Genomic DNA, 15,882 nt, shown 5'->3' with positions numbered 1-15,882 from the left:
CTGCAGCCTGGCGTCGTCCCATCACCGCCCGTGGCGCTACAGAGGCTGACGTAAGCGTCAGAGGGGAGTCAGCTCAGCGTGGGCTGCTGCCAGAACCGCGCGGGGTTCCGATCACGGAGACTTGCCTGGATGGCGGGTCCACGTAACTGCTGAGTCCTGCTCATTGCTGGAAATACGTGTTTAACTATAAACCACATTACTTTCCTTCATGTGATCATTTGCGAGTGTGTACATAGGCTAAAACAATTATTCTCGCACTTATGTAAGATTACTTGAATCATGTGGTCAAAACTTTTCCAACATCAGCCTTGCAACGTCAGTCATGCACAAGCACAACTGCTAATTACTTTTAATTACGTTGCTTTTTTGCTTGATGTTCTTAGCATAGCCAGCATTGACTTCGAGAGAAACTGAGTCAGCGGGATTATCAAAACGTTACGAAGCCTAGCCAATTGGGTACAGTGATTCCGTTATGAATACAGTTATTCAACATTCAACACACAAGTCAGTGCCTTTCCACACAGTTGACAGAAGTCATGATCGGCCTCAGGACTTGTAAGCCATAAGGCCTCAGGACCTGTCGGCTATAAGACACCATGCTATCAATCCCATCCCTTTGTCCGCCATCGCCAATATGGGGCCGTTCCCCAAGCCATAAAGCTTTCGTGACTGTCCATCCGGCACTGTGGAGCCCCTCAGTCTCCCCCAGTTCCACGGCTGTTGATATCCGTCTGATACGGTCTTGCCGGCCGGGGCGTGCCCAGACCACAGAAACTGCCCCGATGAACCGGCTGCAGACGGGTGCTGGTGCATTCCGTGCCTTACCTTACCTGGGGAAACCCAAGGCCCTAAATGGGAAACCCTTCCGAGTGGCGAGTCAATGCGAGCGGTCACCCAGGGTGTCCTTCTGGTCTGCTGGTCACCTGTGATGAAGTCCCGTCCCGTCTCCATAAATCAGATAATTGGCTTTCCGTTAAGAAAACACCGACCAAGGGACTGTCTGTGCAAGTGTGCAATCTGTTGGCCGGGGGCCATCAGAGAGCTTCGGAGACTGCGGACAGCTCAGGGTTAGAAGTTGCGAGCTGTGCTGGCTATCTGAATAAATAGGAACAAGGAAAATTGATTTCTTACAGTCGGTTTTAATATTGTTGCTGACTTTGCAGTATAGTATAAAACAAATTTTGTCAATAGCGCTCAGAAACCGTAAAGCTACAATTCCGGCATCGCCCTTTCAGCCATTCATGTTTTATTGCACAGCCTAAAACAGCAGTTCAGTGACTTTTATACTGAGCGTGTTCGCCAACGCGAGTCATGAAAATCCCATTGCATGTCACTGGACTTCGTCAGTATCTATTTGTGCAGAACAGATAGGTGAACAACGCCCAACATTCTGTCCATATTTTGCGACATCTCCACGCGACTCGAAGCCTCGACGACACGCTGATCGCTTCTGCAGAGCCGTTATGAGACAGAGGCTTCGTAATCTCACCGTAACTGTCTCGTGGACTTCGTGCCGCAGATCCGCGGATGATTTCACATCCCGGTAGTACAAATGAGCAGATAACGAGGGGAGTGAACTCACGCCGTGTGAACTGTGAACATCTCCTGACCCTGAGGACCGCTGCAGCGGTGACAGACGTGCATGAAAAGTGCACAAAACTATTCGTGACCGATGGAATCAGGATAGGACTAGATGCGCGAAAGGGGCGCTCATTAAAAATCGTTGAGCTGCATCAAATAGCTGGACGGTAGGTAGTCAGTCTGCTCTTAGCTATCTGAAGGCCGGTGTATTCCATGACATTACAAATAATGCCAAGTCAAGTAATGCCAGGTCATTACTTGTCTTGACTCAATGATCCACGAGCATAAAATATGAGTAAGGGGCTGGTGCGGTGAAATGTCAAATAAAGCAAAGCAAGCGACTGATGTCTCGCGCCCGAAAAAAATCAATGTGCGAATGATGATCAACTGTCAGATGTGCGTAGTGCGTGCTCTTCGCAGAACCAGAAATGTACCTTTTCTTTATAGACATCGGAATTCGTGGCTAATTAATTTGACGTCTTTTACAAGTTTCGTATATCGTTGAGACGACGACCAGAAGGTCGTCTGAAGGTCATGTTGAAGACGGGGGGCATTGAGACTGGAGCTGGGAACTGGAACTGGGACAGGGGATTGGACTTTGGTTTTGGAACTGGTCATGCGTTAACAATATATCTGTATATCATGCCTGATATTTAACTCACGGCCATGTCTAGGTACATTTCTTTTCAAAGTTAATTAACGCCATGTCCTTGGGTGCCGACCGTTTCTTTATTTGACCTTTTGCTCTTCCGGGAAGTTTTCTTCATTTATTTGGCCTCAGAAAAACAATTGATGCAAATTATCGACCAATATGTTGGGACGTAATTCACATGCTTCATGTGCAATACTTTCATTTCGCACAACCAAGAAAGAATATTTTCGAGCATAAATGTTCGCGCGTCACACTTTCCACACCTAAATATACATCAACTTGTTGTCAACACATATAGAGTAATTTGACAAATGAGCAAGAAAGAAATCCGAAGACTGCCATCGACTATCTATCCATTGTCATGCACTCCATTTCAACAAGCGCGGCTCTGTTTTCCCCATCACCTATGTCAACTTCTAATGAGCGTCCATGAATCATGATCGCTATCGTTTGCTGCGCGAACGTCGTGCGGAATGTCCAAGAAACAAGAGGCACATTCCCTTGCTGAAAGTTGGGTATCCCCTTTGATAAAAGTGCATGATTGCGGGCAACATTCATCTAATGAGACAAATTCCCAGTCACAGTTTCAAAACAACTGCTCCAGTGGCTATCTTTGTATGTAAATCTGATCTATGTCATGTTGCATTGCAATCACCAAGGACACGACCTCAAGCATTTGGCTCAGCAACTTGCATAAGCTGCTTGCCGAAGTCGATCCAAAGCTTGTTTTATTGAGCTGATTTGAAAAGTGATCAGGCATAGTGATTTAGCTCTTCAGGAATGTTTGTCATGTCACGAACAGTGAGTCATCGATGCCATTTCAACGACCGCATCTAGGCACGATCCCTTGCTCGGCCATCTAGAACACGAACGGGAGAAAGGAGTCCTGTCAGCCACGTTTCTTCCGTCATCAACGCGCAGTGTTGGGTTGACCCAAACCTCCGTCCACGGCACCCATTACACAGTTACACACCCCTTTCTGTCTTGCCACGCCCACGCGCGGCCAGAAGCTGGCAAACAACAGTGACGTAACGCGAAGGGATTGTATGGAGATAGCCAGCACCGGAAAGCTATCTTACGATTACAGCACGGCCAAATACACATTAGGATAGCGTTGTGTCCGTGCCCGTAAATCGTGACGGGAAAGTGTGCCCGCTGGTCGTGGGGTGACCGGTGGGGTGAGTGTCTGAGTCGCCGCTCGGACCGGTAAACAAATGGACACCGTTCCGGCTTTGTTTCGGCGGTCGCTGCCCCCTCCCTCCCCTGCCACCCACACCGCCCGCTACCATTAATAGGCACGTGAGTGACCAGGGCTCCCAAATTAACCACATTCGGCCGAGAAGGATGGCTGCCTAGCTGGATCGGTGGCTGTTGTTTTAACCAGCGATTGCGTGAGCGGTGTTTTGATTGGGAAAGAGAATGTGAACGGCTCCCGCGCCGCCGGCTGTTGCCGCTGCCGGGACAGTGCTGTGTGCTTACTGATGTTGATACAGGGTCCTCTGGTAGAGATAGCCAGTGGGGAAATGTTGACTCCGTGACTTCAGTGGCCAGACAAAGGACTCATCGCGATGAATTCCCATAAGCATAAACGATTTATCGTTATTTTCCTGGAAATCCCAAAACATGTTAAGTTTGTTAGGGTTATTGTTATTTTTGTGCATTTTCTGTGACAGCTATGATCCGAATCGTGGGATTTGAAATACGGGCCAGCAATGATAATAGTCGATAAATAAACTTCACTTTTTATCGTTTGATCAAATATTTTGCGGCGTTTCTTTTCACGCAAATAAGGATATTTGTCACTTTGTTTTAAAGAGGCAAGGCAATTAAACTGAGTTTAAATTTGATTCTATACATCCAGGCAATGTTGAACAACGAGTCTAGAGATCGAGCAACTTTGATCTTTTAGTTATCTGCATAACAGCGTTATCAATAAAAACACACGCAGGAAGCCGTGACCTCTCACAGCCCTCAGTCTCCATTCTCTCTAACCGCGCTTCATGTGAGTCAAGGTCGAGCCAAGCTCTAAATAGTGACAGTCAAAGCAGTCAGAACAAACGCCCTCCGCTCCAGCTGCCCCCGACTGGAGACCGCATGTGTCCCGCTGTGCCATTCAAAACATGTCGCGCGGTCGCCCGGGAGCCGCGGCGCCCTGTCTTGTCTCGACGGAGGCTGGAGCGGCACCGCGACCCTCGAAGGCTGCGGTCGCGCGCCCGCCGTGGGGCGGCTTCTTGTGGCCAGGCGGAGCCGGGATGTGGAAGACATTTGGAGCTTGGTTCAGGGTCACGCCCACTATCCGGCAGAATTGGGAACTGGACCTGAAAACTGGCCACCGGCACGCACACGGCAGTGTGGTGGTGGCCTTCCCCATTGACCGCAGATCAATGGAGCAGATCTAACGTTGCAATACTGCCGAACAGTGGCCCTATCGTAGGGAGAGCAACAATTCCATTACCGATGCTCTGGATATGCAACAGTTCCAACATGCTTCAGCTCAAAACGGTGGTTCCAATAAACCGAGTCGAGTCCATGACTAACGGTGACTTCACCAGACACCTTACTTAATACTTATTCCATATGGCTCAAAAACTTCACCATATGTTGGAATGGGCATATAGTCTAACAAAATCCAAATTGGGAGCCATTCCAGGGCGATTCCGGATCTCGAACGATTCCGGGGCGGCTCGTGTTCCGGAGTGAGTCATTCCCCACTCCACCTGAGTACCCCGGCGTGCAGATCCCGGTCCATCGACCTTCGGACACGCCAGACACCCCATCAGGCGCGCCGCCACCTCCGGGGTGACGTCACCCCACACCGGCGGCGGCACTACGTCACTATATGACGTCACCGGGGCGGCACGGCGCCGCGGCAGGCCGGCCGGCCGGTCGGCGGCTGCGGCACTCTCATCCGCGGTACGGCGTCAGCGGCGGTGGCGGCAGTCTTCCCGAGCGACGGGCGGCTCATCTCGGCACGGCAGCGCGCGCTGGGAGCCAGAGCTCGACACGATCACACCGTTCGCAGCTCGCTGACGGATTGGCACGAGCGGGAGCGCGCGCGTTGTGAAACATTCTGGGAGCGAATTCGGCGTGCCTTTCACCGTGGTCTGTGCGCGGATTCTCTGACGACACGCCGTCGACTGCCGACGATTGTGATTTGTGAAGACTCTCGACGCGGCGTTGCCGCCTCAGGTAAGTCTCACGCCTACTGGGGTGACCGAGTGTGTGTTGATGAACCTCCATTCCTGGCTGGCACGGTGCGCGCGAGGCCACGGTGGCAGGACGGCGTGGTCCGTCTCGGCCGGCCGATCGGCCTAAGGCTGTGTGGTTAGTTGGGTGAATGTGGCACACCACTCAAACATGCCCAACAGGGGCAGAGAAACATGGCGTGTGTTACTACCTGCACACGCCGGTACTGTAGGGATACTCTAGCACATGTCTACGATGCTACACTGCTGTAGCAAAGGTTAAATGCTAGGGAAAGCTACCCTGCTCACCGTGTTCAGCCCAGATCCATCGCTGCCTTCCGGTGCCTGCATGGTATGCCGCTATTAATCCTTAAAAGGTGTGCATTGCTGTCGTGAAAGCAGAAGCGCGTGCCGCTTAGCAATGCAAATCGTCATGCGATGTGTATGGAGTCCCGGCTAATCTCGAACACGTGAAACTCGGACTAACGCTCGAAGGTCGCCCACGAGCCGCGTGGTGTGCTGATCGGATAGTGTTTTCGATCGGCAGTCGCCCCCGGTCAATGTCTGCTAGATGGGCCTTTTTGCGTCCTCTGCTCGGCACGGCGCCGCAGCACGGGCCCCGGAGAGGGAGAGGGCGTCCATTGTTGCCGACTCTGCTCACCCCGGAGTGCACCATGCAGTTCACTCCAGCAGTGGCGCAGTGTTTGGGATTGGGCTCAAGGACACGTCTGGCCAAGGATCCGCCGGCCGCATGGCCTGAGCTCCTGGCACGGACCGGGACTGTCCGAGCGAGCCCCGCTGGGTACTGCCTCCCAATCTGGGCCTCAGGTCAGCCCCACTCGTATATGGTGGGCACGCGTCAAGGCCAGTCTCGGCCCCAGGTCAGTTTTGCTGCACCGTGATACCTTCTGGGTGGGCGACTCGAGAGTTGAGACGAAACTAAATCTCCAAGACTTTTGACCTCTGATATTCACGGCTCACCAAAGTTAAAACTGGATGTGTAAGGTGACCTGGGGGTTGGAAACTTTTGGCGAATCAGAAGGCTCTGACCACCGAAGGGTGTGATTCGAGTGGACAAACCAGAATGGCACCAGTGGTAGCAGAATCCCTAGCTGCGTAAATATTAGCCCTACCATAATCTGCACCTGGCTAAATAATCCGCGTATACGTGCTTTACGTACTCAGTTGACATTGCGGTCATGAGGTGACCGACCAAGAGGTCAAATTTGACGAAGTGTTCTGAAGAATCGGACTAGTCTTGCGGCTTCGCACTCAGCCTTGTGGTTACTTGGGAGCCGATTGCTCGACCTCAGCCCCTGACAAAGTGTCGGCGTCGCGTCAATGCTGACCACAAAGACGTTAGCCAGTGGTCAAGTGCGCCAGGTTTTTCCCTTCCATGGCTCGCATTCTGGCGTGTTTTTATGTAACGGGTGCTCGTGGTGAACAACTTTTTAGGGGAACGTGTTAGTCAGTAAATTTATCGAACAACTTCTTGTTGATTTAATCCGATGAAGCTCTCAGTCTGGCAGAGTGCCTCTTAGACAACAGCTTCATTTATTTATGGAGCGTCGTCTAAAATCGGCTGCTAGGCGATTTGTCACTTAACTTCTGGTAATGAAGCAAACCAACTTCTTGCAGGTGCAAGGATCACAGCTTATGTTCAGTGGATCTTTAGACAGGCTGCGCCTATCGCTTCTTTTCGTTCCAAGCATATTTAGCTCTTCTGTACGGCCATGACACACTATTATGTTTTCTTATGCATTCCACGCTCACACTAGTGATGTTTGACTGCATCGATTATCATGTCTTAGCCAAGCAATGACGTCGGATGACCCCTCATGGTACTCCTCTCCCAGTGGAGTGATAACCTGCTATACGGGACGCTTGCCCTGCCCTACCTGTCTGTCTCGGGAAAGCACTCGCCTCTTGTCTGTCTCTCCCTCTCCCAGTGCCGTCTCCCTCCCGGTTGGAATTGTATGTCGCAGGGATGACCGTGCGGATTTGCTGAGGATGTCTCCGCAGAGAAAGTCCACTGATCCACTGACTGCAGCGGCGCTGAGGCCGGATTGCGGGGCGGCGTGCCACCTGTCAAGGAGTGTCCAGCTCCTCCCCTCTCCCTTCTCTCTCTCCCTCTCTCCCCCTCTCTCTCCCTCTCCCTCTCCCTCTCACTCTCGCTCTCTTTCCCTCCCTTTGTTTTTCCTGTGCTTCCCTCTACATTTTCCTGCCTTTACTCTTTCTCCCCTCTGTCTCTCTTCACCTCTCTCTCTCTCTCTCTCTCTCTCTCTCTCTCTCTCTCTCTCTCTCTCTCTCTCTCTCTCTCTCTCTCTCTCTTTCTCTCCTTCTATTTGCACCTCACCTGACACCCCATTTCCTCTGCTTTTCGACCTAGTGACAGTCTATAAAAGACTGTGGAATCTGTCACACTCCTCAGTACGCCTGTCGGCAGCGATGCACAGTACACACCGGTCGGTCCCACGGTCGGCAAACGGTGTGACACCTCCTGTCCCTTCACTGCCGTGCTGCTGGGAACTCGTGAGACACGCCGTGGGCACGACACAGTACTCCTCCTGGAATGTCACAGCGCCGCCAGCTCGCCGCTCTCATGGTCCGCCGTGTCGCGCTCCATGAGACACGGCGCAGCTTTCTGCAGCTTCACGTCAGCTAGTTGACGTGAAGCTGCAGAAATGCTCGGCGTCCCGCTACAACTGAAATACAAGAGGTGGGCGAAGGGGAGTGGCTAGGCACCTCCCACCCTTCATTGCAAGGGGCGTTGGATATTCTCACGCAGTGTTAGGCCATGCATTTGACCTTCGCTGAACAACACAATACGTCTGCGGGTGAAACAAAACAAACGAGTTAAGCCACATTCAAACACACAACAAGGCACAAGAAAAACAGCAAAAGAATGTAACTCTGTCTGGTTCTTTTTACTGTTTCATAAACCGGTGCAAAAAGTTACCAGACGGGTATTCTTGACGCACTCATGACATAACACAAACATAAATGCCGTAATGACCAGCTACAACATACTATTTTTTGTACTAGCATAACGATATTTCCACTAGTCAGACGTTGTTACAGGTACACATATGTAGACCCACAATTAGCCACATATTGACCTGTTAACTGTTTCATTAAGACATTAATCTCACTAAATATAGCAAACTGACCTTTTCTCCCGTTACTCGCTCGACAGTCGCGCCGGTCCTCAGTCGGGTCACGGCACCTCACCGGTCCCCTTTACCCACCATATCGCCATTACAGCGGCGGGGGTCAGTCGGCCGGATAGGGCCTCTTCTGCGGGCCGCAGAGACGGCGGCCACCCCTGTCCTCTCCCCTCAGCTCGGTCAGCAGACCGGAGAGTCAGTTGCGCAAGGCCGACTGCAGGGCTCCCAGGCACGTGGTTGGCTATGCACCGAGCCCTGTCACCCCGTGTCCGGCACAGGGAGAGTTAGGGTCACCTGCCTGGCTGGCCGTTCAGAGAACGCTTCCACTGGGCAGCTGACTCCTAGAGCTAGAATTCCGACCAAGGGTTTACGCCGGAGGGTAGCTGTGAACCGTGTGACCAACCCTTACGGCTTCCCTGGCGCCAGTCTGTGGCCCGGCGTCGACTGGAGCCAGGACTCCAGCCCGGTTTTAGTGCCAGTCGGCCGCGGTCGGTGGCGGCAGCACGGCCCTAACCTCTATGCACGCACCTCTGACGGGCACGTGGGGAGGGAGGCTCGGACGATGCGCCGGCTCGGGACAATGCTGGGGAGCCATAAAGCCACGTTAGCACGCCGCCCTCCGCCAGCAGGGGTCGCCCGCTAGCAGAGGTCAAGGTCAGACCACCAAACGGTGGTGAGCTGGAAAATATTTGAACGGACAAGGCAGCGAGAGTCATCATGAGACAAATAGAAACTGGATACAGAAAATGAGCTATAATTTCACATGTGAAGTCTCTAGTCTCTTATTCACACAGCGGTATCATAAAATCACTTTGTGGGTCTTTTTACGATCCGCTTTGCCATCTGGATGATTTCGAAATACGAGCCGAACTAACTTTATAGCTCTGCAAGTTTTGCCAGCTATAAGGTCGTAAGTCGTAACATACGTCATACACCTATCTCAGTGTGTGAAAACATTCCGCTTATCTGTTTGATTCTAGACATAGATGACTTGCAGGTGCATAAAAGCACACTTGCTGCAAGATACAAATGATCGTAAATTGCTGCATCAGCTGATAACACTTTATATCATAATCTTGTGCGTAAGAAAAAATGACTTGATCTGCCCCACAAATTCAGTGAAACATTTTAATCAGCATCTGTACTCCCTCCTAATCTCACTTTGAAGTGCAAGTTATGAGCAAAGGGCGGGTTAATTGCACTTGCAAGCCCAGCAAAGGTCTGCAAAATTATCAAGTCACCTATCAAAGTGACTTCCGGCCCGTTAGCTGCTTTATATTGCTGGTTGGCGTACCGTTAGCTGTGTCCTAACAGCGGAGTGAGACGCCAATGCTCTCGTGACGTGATCTAAGCCATTGGCTTGAAAACTGAGCTATTCATTCGCTAGATATATAACAAGGGATCTTTCGAGTTTCGACCATATTGCAATATTCCTGGCATTTTTATAGATGAATATTTTAATAAGAATATTTCAATTAATTTCTAACAATATTTTAATGCCTCCTGTCGGCTTCTCTTAGCTCCAAAGTGCCCGTGCGCTGCCACGGCCGGCGACCGTCCTGCCCGGAAGCCACCCGCCTCTTCCAGCCCCCCTCCGGAAGTGGAGCGATGCCATGGGGGGGGGGGGGTCTGACGTGGGGGGAGGTAACAGCTGGCGGCGAGGTATGACCCAGTTCCTTCGCCGCCGACCTTCCCCAGCAGCCACAGACGCCATTAACGAATTACGAAACACAGGGCCGCCGGGCCCACAGTGGCGCGGTATGAGGTGGGGGCTGATCGGACCAGATCGGAACTCGTCGATAGGGTGGGTTAGGAACAGCAGGGGGCACCAGTATATGATCGATTAGAATCGTCCCATCTACCAGTACACGACTGGTTTTACTGGGACATTCAATGACAATTTTTTAGATACACAGCTTCAGCTTTGTAGAATATCTCGTTATAGCTTTTAGTTGGCAAATTGCCAGGGGTCATCTGGTACTCGTGCGTCATGTGTGTTAGAGATGACCTGTATTCGGCCCGGCCTCCGTTTTCACCGTCAGCTGGCTAAAGCTACATGCCGCTAGCTCCCTGAGCGGCGCTCCGCGGTCGTCTCGGCCCTGACCCCTGTCTGCGCCGCACCTGGCTGTCTCACTAGCGAGGCTGACTAGCGGCCACCGGACGGTGCCATACAGAGAGCAGCACCGCCTCCGCTGCTCTACCCAGCCGCTCATGAACTCCAGTCGCTCTGCCCAACGGTCCGACCTGCTTTGGTCGTCACTTTCGCCCGAATCAAAACCGAGAGCGACCCGGCCGGCCGGTCGTGATTCAAAACAAGCTCGGCTCGCCGGCGAATGAAGACATCACGGGGTGAAAACACACAATTAGAAACCCGTTTTTTAGTCAAAACACCGTCAGTCATCATCATACCTTGCTAATAGTCTTATCTCACGAGGTAACAGTATGACACGGCACGAGGAATGTGGCTTTAAGCTTCTGACTAATAAATATTGATGATGATGATGTCAGTTGGCGTTGGAATGTTATCCCTCCCTGGGGATGGTAGGTAAACTTAGGGGTATCTGTAAGATCCATCCCAATGTCACCAAACTTGATCGATCTGGGTCGTGAACCATCGCTGGTACCTACCCTAACAGAACCCACCGGAAACTGTTGAGGACGGGACGCCGGAGAAACGATGTCCCACGGCCGCGTGGGATTGGTTGTGTGTGACCCAGTATCGTGAAATCGATCCATCACGCTGACACGTCCCGCTGAGCGTTCCTTTATCGAGCGCTCAGCGAGCCCCGACTGCTCACGGCACACAACCCATGTGTGGTCTGTTTTGAAATGGATTGGCGAGCCTATAACCTCCTGGCTTGACTGGCTTCATCCAGTATCTGGGGCACTGTTCGATGTTCAGGATTCGAAGCAAAACATATGCTACTTAGCTATAACGTAAATCTGTCAAGTATATATGTTTCTATTGTTCAACACAATCTTAAGTTAGTTGCAACACTCATAGCAGCTATAAATAGCACTGAGGTCCCCGCGGCAACGATTTCTTTACGGAGTTTCCAGGAAGTCTATGAAAAATATGGCATGCTTTTTCTAAGCGGTCAATGCCTAATTCCTGTAATAGTTGTTGATACTGAAGCGTGTGCTGATAGCGGATGACCGAAACGGCCTAATTAACCAACAACAAAACAAACAACCAAAACAAAAACAACGATATAGTGACTGAACCGACCCGGGTCCATGCGTCTCTTATGGGCCTTCATCCGGCCGGCCTTGCCATCTATGGCAGGAGAGACTCGGTAATATAAATGACATTGATACTGCCGTGTCATCATCGTGCCACGCCGCGTCGCGCCACAATGTGTGGCCCCACGGCACACAGTGCCGCAGTGGGCGGGTTAATGATGCAGGGGCCCTGGGGCCCTGGGAGTGCCCAAGGGCCTCCTCCCAGGAAACTGGCGTTGTAAAAAAGTTTTTCCCACTCAGTTGTGGGGAAGCAGGACATTTTGGGAGTTGCATGAACTCCGTGCTGATTTTTCTTTTCTTTTTCGGTCTGTGGAAATCACCATGCGATGCAACGTATTTGACAGAACGGCGTGTTTTCGCAAGAAGTTTGCTGTAAAATGGCTTTCCCCACACTCTGCTATGCCTCCCAACAACAAACTGCTAGCCACATAGTTAATGTGATCGACTGGCGTCCAAATGATCACATGGGGAATTCTGGCAGAATTCTGATTTCTGGCATGCACGCTAGCTGCAACATGCATGCCGGTAGAACCGAAAAAAAAAAACATTTGGTGTCTATAATTTCTGGTGAAACAAGGAAAATACAAGTGTTGTCACATGCACTCTGAAAAAATATCTGTAAATGTTTTTGCGCAAGGGTATTGGCTATCAAAGTTTTAGTATCTAGTGGTCGCCATGACTATTTGGTGAAGCTTCTATATGTAGATTGAGGTGCGAGCATTTCTCGTATTTAGGTCTCAGGCCTCTTGAAGTTGAATGCCATTTGACTTCACATTTGAAAGCTTAGGCCCTTCCACCATGATTCTTCAGTCCCAAGAAGGCGGGGATATGCACGTATGATGCAATGCAGTCTCCGCTGCTGGTGTTACTGCCTAATGCAGACATGCAGTCACTGATTGTCACCGGGTGAGCCGCAGCGTCCACCAGTGATATTGTCTTATGCAGAAACGAAGTCTCCATAAGGGATGTGCACTTGTGAGCAGCTCAAGCTCTATGCGTCGTTTCCTCTCGTGCAAATCGTGCAAAATGCTTCGATCGCAGTCATTAGCTTTTTGTCCACTGTGCACCGTCCAAATAGATAGAAAAAGTGAGCTATCGGCTGGCACGAATTATCGTGTCTTCTGCGATTCCCAGTGGAGCAGCCATTCCAGCCAGCCGCACAAGACATTTGACATTACAAGCAGACGTGTGCTGTAAGTTTTAGCTAACATTTATCGCTGATCACGCGCAGTTAAAATGTTCGTTCTGACATTTGACAGGCGGAACTCGTTTTCTTCTAGATGGGGATTACAACGACTGGGCAGTTCACTGCTCTGTTCCGATCAGGAAGCAGTGTGTTTCTGTCGCTTTGTGAACATGCTTTTCGCCATGTTCCCCAGTGACCCTGTCTGCTCAGATTCCTCTCTAAGCCGAACTCAACGTAACATCACACTTCCCATTACGTTAGGCGATTTTTGGTGCAACGTAACTCCCACGCGGTCTGCTCTGCCGAACAGGCCGGTGGGGAGAGAAGGGAGGAGCGTTAGGGGAGAGCAGGGGAGGGGTTCAGGGGTCAGCGGAGGGCGGTCACCTCTGCTCGGCACCTCCTTTGATCGTCCACCAGCCGCCGACGAGTGGCATTTGACGTGCGTTCCCACTGTACGTGTACAGAGATGTACGGAATGTGGCGTCAGATGATGGATAGGACGCATGAGATGGATCCGAGATTCGTCCAGAATCTCCGGCTGTCAAAACGCCTTCCTTCCCCTTTGCCTTCTGTATGCACAGACAAAGGAAAAGGCACAGACTAGAGAGGTTTTCCTTGACGAAAAAAAAAAAAAAAACATCGAGAACCGCAAAATCATCATCATGTAGCACATAGCCAATTCATGTAACATGGACTTCTATCCATCTCCCAGATCGTTTGTCTGTAATGGAAGCCGGTCACAGCCCAGCCTCATCAACTGTGTCCTCCCCTCCTATAGTCTAACCGTGGTAGTTTTCGCAGCAACCGCCACCCTCCCCAGTGGTCAGTCGGTGACCTCGACACCCCCTCTCAGGGTAGAGGTCACACCTTCACCACAAATGTCGACCCTGGGAACGCTGACCTAACCGCAGTCCTGTGAACGGGGTGGGTCAGAGCGCCGCTGTCCACCTTTGGGGAGTTAAATGCTGAGTGAAATGCCACTGCAGGACAGTTCACTGTGGGATCACCACACTGCAGTAACGGCAGGACCAAGCAGGTCAACTGAAATCAAACCAAGGGCCTCTCGCAGCTGCTGTAAGTGGTTCCTCTTAGAAGGCTGCGTTTATGAACACCAGGAATTCCAAGTCTGTGGGAGGTATGGGTGGTCAGCAATGAGCTCCATATAATCACAGCCTCCTCTTACCAATTATGGTTTGATTCTAAGGGGTGGTCTTGGACCCTCAGCCTTACAATAACTGTTATTATAGGGAGGAGTTGATTCTGCTCTCCGTGGGGTGCGTGATCCATAAATACTTCATAGAAGCACGGTGTCGGTGATTGTGTTTGCTGGTCCTACCATATACGGTAAGGCAGAAAGTCAACGCATTCCACTTGGCTTTTTACTTCGTCATTTTATAATGCCTGAATACGCGTTAAAATAATTAGCAGGCTGAGGTCATCATATCTGAGGTCATCAAATAACTCACAAGGACTTCTGCGCCATTATTCCCTCTCTTCAGCTCGGTTAAATCAATTCATGCTTTCAGCAGAGCCCACAAACTTGTTATATAACCTGAGAGAGGGCGCACCTGTAACCGTCGACCGGGGGAAGGGGAGGGGCGATCGCTGCTCGGCCCCGATCGGACCACGTATCGAACCATCAGCCCACCGATGGCCTGGGGCGTGGGTGCGGAGGGCGGGGTCGTCTCCCCTCCCCTCCCCCACCCGTCCTCCGCCCGGCTCCCCCAGCAGTTTCCGCAGTTCTCCGCTAGGTGTCGACCTCAGTAGCGCCGCTGGCGCCGTCTGCCGGCGCACCGACGGACCTTGAGCGAGGCACGGAGGCTGGAATTCGCACTTTCTCTCGCTGGTGGAGTGCTGCTGGACTGCATGTGAGAGACTGTGAGAGAGCTGACCTGACTGCAGCCAGCTGCCGAGCAGCCGAGCCGTCTCAGGTAGAATGACGCAGTTGGGTAAACCGCCGCGCCGGACCGACCCACGGAGGACCAGCGCAGGGTAGGACGATGGACGATAGAACTCAGTGCAATGACACAGTCAGAACAGGTGGCAAAGTCTTCCTCATCCCTTTCATCCAACGATACAAAAACGGGAGCCTCCTTAAAACGCTCGGGCGTCATAACACAGCGCTAATCTATCAACAAAGCGGAGCCGAGTTATGCGGCAATTATGAACAGTTAGGGCGGCAAATGTCGGCGCTGGTGAGACAAACAGCGGTGCACCGGGAGAACGCTGTGAGCGTGCGATCCCCGCCTGATAGAGGGGAACAATAGGTCGTTAAATTTGCGGAACAACCCCGACCCTGGTTCAGCCCCAGTGCCGAGTCGAATACTGTTCTGTTGAACACTCACGAACTTCCCTGCAGATTTAACACCTGAAGATGCAGGCTAGAGATTCTTGAGGCTGCTTTTGTGATTTGAAGGTTTCAAGGCCGAGATGCGTAAGTTTTGTACCTGGCTGAATATTGAAGGGTGGAGCTGGCAGTCTAAATTGTGCTGTTTTTCTCGTCGGATTGAATGCATAATATTTTTTTTTCACTATTGATGCAGCTGGAATAAAATATCAAGTGTAACTTTTCTTTCGATGAATAGTCAACGGAAGGGACCATGGAATGTCACAATGGAAAGAATGGATATTGCGCGGAGCATAACTGATTTTACATATGCAAAGTCTGCATACAGATAATCTCATCCTCATGTGTCTGGCATAGTCAAATATCAACGTTTTCTAAATTCTTATCGAGTCTGGCCCCGACTATGAGCTACCGCGAGTTTCCCTGTACTTATGATTTTGCTCCGACTGCAATCTTCAAGTGGATTAGAAATCAAGGTACTAGATTGGTCAGCGCTTAAATTGAAGTAATTTCATGGTGGC

At 51.2% G+C, this 15,882-nt stretch overlaps 1 protein-coding gene across 5 annotated transcripts in view; it reads left to right on the top strand.

The window, feature by feature from the left end:
* LOC122377619 (serine/arginine repetitive matrix protein 1-like) overlaps positions 1-15,882 on the top strand; it is a 72,390-nt gene that overhangs the window by 12,115 nt on the left and 44,393 nt on the right. The window contains exon 1 of one of the 5 annotated variants that reach the window (XM_043357867.1): positions 5,131-5,422. The exons of 2 other annotated variants lie outside the window; for them this stretch is intronic. The gene's annotated coding sequence lies outside the window, so the exon portion shown is untranslated. Of the gene's footprint in view, positions 1-5,130; positions 5,423-15,882 lie in introns of those variants that run through there. 2 more of the 5 variants (XM_043357864.1, XM_043357863.1) reach the window with 2 other exon arrangements.

The sequence above is a fragment of the Amphibalanus amphitrite genome, unplaced genomic scaffold (assembly GCF_019059575.1).
Source record: "Amphibalanus amphitrite isolate SeventyFive unplaced genomic scaffold, NRLGWU_Aamphi_draft 000048F_arrow, whole genome shotgun sequence".
NCBI lineage: Eukaryota > Metazoa > Arthropoda > Thecostraca > Balanomorpha > Balanidae > Amphibalanus > Amphibalanus amphitrite.
The sequence above is the reverse complement of the archived record's forward strand: the minus strand, read 5'-3'. Positions and strand labels throughout refer to the sequence as shown.